The sequence below is a fragment of the Babylonia areolata genome, chromosome 21 (assembly GCF_041734735.1).
Source record: "Babylonia areolata isolate BAREFJ2019XMU chromosome 21, ASM4173473v1, whole genome shotgun sequence".
Lineage (NCBI taxonomy): Eukaryota > Metazoa > Mollusca > Gastropoda > Neogastropoda > Buccinidae > Babylonia > Babylonia areolata.
The window spans coordinates 55,032,536-55,037,535 of NC_134896.1; the positions used below are offsets into that span (position 1 = coordinate 55,032,536).

Consider the following 5,000-nt stretch of genomic DNA (forward strand, 5'->3'; position numbering starts at 1 on the left):
TCTGTGTGTCTGTCTCTGTCTGTCTCTGTGTGTCTGTCTCTCTCTGTGTGTGTGTGTGTCTGTCTGTCTCTGTCTCTGTGTGTGTGTCTGTCTCTGTGTGTCTCTGTGTGTCTGTCTCTGTCTCTGTGTGTCTCTGTCTGCCTCTGTCTGTCTCTGTGTGTCTGTCTCTGTCTCTCTGTGTGTGTCTCTGTCTCTGTGTGTCTCTGTTTCTGTGTGTCTGTCTCTGTCTCTGTGTGTGTGTCTGTCTCTGTGTGTCTGTCTCTGTCTCTGTGTGTATCTGTCTCTGTCTCTATGTGTGCGTCTGTCTCTGTCTCTCTGTGTGTGTCTGTCTCTGTCTGTCTCTGTGTGTATGTCTCTGTCTGTCTCTGTCTGTGTCTGTCTCTGTGTCTCTGTCTGCCTCTGTGTGTCTGTCCACCATTTGGTTTGTCTGCCTGTCTGTCTTTCTCAAGGATGCTCATACACTCTCATTTTGAATCATGCAAAACTTTGCCCCTAAAATGATTGCTTTACCACTTCCACAGTGGGGGTTATCTACCGCTAGTTTTGATGTTCAAGACAGTGATATGAAAAGGATGTGTAGCCTAATTGTATTGTATTACTCTTTGTCGCAGCATATTTCTGTGTGTGAAATGATAATTATTATACGTTGGGTATTCTGTTAAATAATGTAAATAATTATTATTGTCCTTAAACATGTTGAACATTTACACTGATGTCTTGTCCTGCAGAATTCGGGGAGCTCTCAAGAACTGACTGGAGCGTTGTCTATGCCTAGGTCAGAAATCTGTCCACCACCCCTTGTTTTTTAAGCATATGTGCTGTAGCGTATATGGATCAGTCCGCACGCTTTGCCGCCTCCTTGGAATAGAAACTGACACGCATCATCTCACTGTGTCTGGAAGCAAATGTTTCTTGAGGTGTAGTGTGGATGTTGGGTTTGTTCGTATCTCCGTTCCCTCCGGACACAGCGAGAAGGGTTACATGATCTTTTACATAAATCTGTTTTTATCTTTTGCTTGTGTATACACACACAGGGGGTCAAAGCACTAGGTCTTGACATCTCTGTTAACTCACTCAGTACGGCCAGTCCTCTCTTCTCCTCTACATAGACCCCTCGGATGTCCAGTGGGTGTCTGAATGACCCAACCTTTAGCTTCCGTCGTAAGAATTGTGGTATTCTTTGTCAACATTCACCTCTTCAGTATAAGAGGCTTCCTCTTGCAATATTTTGATGTTGGTAATTGGGGTGAAACGCTGTTAACGTCGTCTCTTTCGCCGTTCGTATGGAGAGAGTTAACCTGGGTGGTCGGAAAATTACCTCCGCCCTTCACTCACCAGGCGCCAGGATTGCTCCCTGGACCCTCAGATCGAAAGTCCAACATTAACCACTCAGACATTGCGGTCTCTGACACAGGGTTAAAACAAACAACACTTCAAGGTTCGGACTGTGGAGACTCTGCCCTGTTCTCCTTGGCATTGAGAAGTTGTGCACACACGTGTGACCACTCCCCCACCCCACCCCCATCCCCACGCCCCCTTAACTCGCTTGTGTCAGTGTGCAGGAACCCTGGGTCGTTTGGCTTCCATGAAAAGTGTCAGGATGTTGTCACACCCACTGGATTTTAATCTCCTGTTTCACCATTCTGCCTGAAATAATGACACAGTTTCCAGTTTCAGTTGTTTGCTAAAGGAGCAAAGCGTTCGGGCAAATCCATACACGCTACACAACTTCTGCAAGGCAGATGTCTGACCAGCAGCATGATTCAGCACGCTGAGTTAGGCCTTGAGTGCATGTGTATATATTTGTGTACCTGAGTAGATTTCTTCTACATAATTTTGCCAGGGGACATTCTCGTTGCTGTGACTTCTTTTCCAGTGCGCCAGGTGCGTGCTGCACGCGGAACCTCGGTTTATCGTTTCATCCGAATGACTGCAAGCTCAGCTTGATTTTCCATTGAGTCATATCGGGGAGAAAGGGATTCGAACCCAGACCCTCACGGACTCTGTAATGGCAGATAAGCGTCTTAATCATTCTGCCACCTTCCTCGCTAACGACACACATTCAGTTGTGTGTGGAGACGACGGAAGGGCCTTGATCTTTGAAGAAGTACAGGTTGGTTTGGGGCAAACATGGGAAACGTGGGTTCGTTCTTTAGTTTAGAGTCTTTCCACTATCAGTGATATTAGGCGATTAAAGGGGAAAAAAATGGGAGGGGGGAAGGAGGGGGGGGGCATGGGAAAGAGGAAGACAGAAAAGGTAGAAAACTATCAAGAAATGCAATTAGATTAATTAGATTTAACAGCAACATTTCAATTATGATAATAATAACTTAAAACTATTACACAATTCTGAAGTACATGAAAGGAATGTAGAAATAGGGCTATGAACTGATGCCTGTGAAAGTTCGACCATAAGAACCTCGTCAGAAATAACTTTCCAAAAATCATCTGCAGATTTGTTATTCTCTTTGAAATACTTAGGCGAGAAGATAGGTAACTGCTGACAGTGAAACAAACAATGATGCAAGCGTTATACACTGGCAATGTTTCGGGTTATTAGTTCTGCCAGTAAAGACTTTTTGACAACGTTGGAGGAAAGTGTTAAAGAGAGGAGAAAAAATAATAATTTGAAAGAATATTGTTCAGATCAATAATCACCCTGGAGCACCCTTGCTGTTCGTATGGAACATCCATTTTCCCTGTTTGATACAACTTTTATGACAGTGCATTTTTCAGATTTGTCTCTGTTCAGACAGTTCGTCTGGCTTATAAAATAATAATAATGATAGTGATAATAATAATAATAATATTTTTTAAACCTAGACGGCGCCAATCCGCACGAAGTCTTGAACACTAACAGCGTTCGACAACAAAAAGAATGTGTCATGTGCCCCCCGCCCTGCCCCCCCCCCCCCCTCCGTTTGCTCCCCCTACCTCCCTCCCACACCCATTCTCTCATAACAATCCACCCCACCCGACCCCTTTTTTTCCTTCTTGTTAAAAAGTAAAATAAAAAGAGGGAAGGACATTGCATTTTGCCAGTCTGATTCAGAACAGATCGTACAACTCTGGCTGCATTGTCCTCTGCCACTTCGCCTTGAAAAGACGAGAAGGAAAGGCAGTGTGTGTGTGTGTGTGTGTGTGTGTGTGTGTGTGTGTGTGTGTGTGAGCGCGCGCGCGTCCATGTGAGTGCGTACGTGCTCACGTGTGTTCGTGCACACATACACACACCCTCTCATTCATTCTCTCTCTCTCTTTTTCTCTCTCTCTCGCACGCACGCACGCACGCAAACACACACACACGCACGCGCGCGCGCGCGCTCACACCACGTGGACACAGCACAATACGGTTTCCAATCAAGTCGGAAATGATGACTGTACGATTTGCCCATTTGTCTGTCTGTCTGTCTGTCTGTCTGTCTCTTTCTCTGTTTCTTGGAACAGCCACAAACGTGAAATGTACAAATGGAGTTCAGCCTTCAGGGAGAAGTTGATGATGATTGATGATGATGGCAACCATTACATGCGCGCGAGTGAGAGAGACAGAGATCAAAGGGGGTGGTGGGGGTAAGAGATTTTACTTTATCTTTTAATGTGTATATGTACATGTGAGTCTCTCTCTCTCTCTCTCTCTCTCTGTCTGTCTGCCTGCCTGCCTGGCAGTCTCTCTCTCTTTCTGTCTGTCTGTCTGTCTCTATCTCTCTGTCTCTCTCTATCTGTGTGTGTGTGTGTGTGTGTGTGTGTGTGTGTGTGTGTGTGCGTGTGTGTGTGGGGGGGATAGGGTGGGGGAGAGGGCGAGGTGGAGCGGCGGGAGGGTGGTGGTGTCATGGGTCGTGACGGGAATCAGCCCAGACCCCGTGACATAACGGACACACGTCACTCCTCAGCGAACACACACACACGTCTGGGTGAAGAAGCACGGCTCGGGGACGCCCGAAGGAGTGGTGGGGTGGCCGCCTTGGGCCGTCAGTGTCCCATCCAATCCCACAGACGTCTGGTAAATGAAGGGCGGTGGTCCCATCCATCAGTCATTGAGTGCCTCTCTCTGTCTCTCTCTCTGTCTCTGTCTCTCTCTCTCTCTATCTGTCACACACACACACACACACACACACACACACACACCCCGCAGGGCTCAGCGGCGAAGGGAGAGAACTGATCATTCACCACGCTGTGAGAAGCGGAAGTGAGGACGGGTGATCAATCTTGACACATCACCCAAACTCCTAACAGGAAGTGTTCTGTGCAGACAAGATAATTACAGCTTGACATACGTTTGTCACCTTTTTATTTTATTTTCTAGGACCGTTGTTGAAAACAATATACACATGTTAGCAGACACACTCACACCCCTACAATATATAAATTAATGGATATATACTCCTGAGACATGGGAAACACACACACGCACACACACACACACACACACACACATACACACACACACATATATATGGCGCACGCGCAAGCGCACGTGAGAACGAAAAAGTGTTTCAGTATGGTCGCTCCTATCTTTTTGTTCAGTTCGCAAAATTGTTATCCCACGTAGGTAGGACTGTCAAGATGGTAACGAGCCTCTTAAGACTATGTCTTTAAAACCGATCAGAGAGACAGTCCTCTGAATATCAGGAATAATCTGCACTCTCTCTCTCTCTCTCTCTCTCTCTCTCTCACACACACACACACACACACACACACACACACACACACACACACACACACACACACACGGGAGCGCGCGCTCGCACACGAACGCATGCACACATTAGAACAAAAGGGTGTTTACATCAGATTTTTTTTCTCCGAAGTGCGTGAAATTATTTATCCCCTCATAAGTGAGTCTACCAAAATGCTGACAAGCTGCTTTTGTCTACTTGTCAAAACCGATCAGAGAGGCTTGTGTATATCTGGAATAATCTGCTTTCAAACTTAGGCCATTATCGTCTTCGTTGGAAATTGAAGCGTTCCTGAGCACCAGGAATACTATTGTAGGATAGTCTGTA

The 5,000-nt window shown here is 46.2% G+C and overlaps 1 protein-coding gene across 3 annotated transcripts in view; it reads left to right on the forward strand.

The window, feature by feature from the left end:
* LOC143296107 (cholesterol transporter ABCA5-like) overlaps positions 1-5,000 on the forward strand; it is a 60,257-nt gene that overhangs the window by 8,650 nt on the left and 46,607 nt on the right. The gene's annotated exons all lie outside the window — the stretch shown is intronic.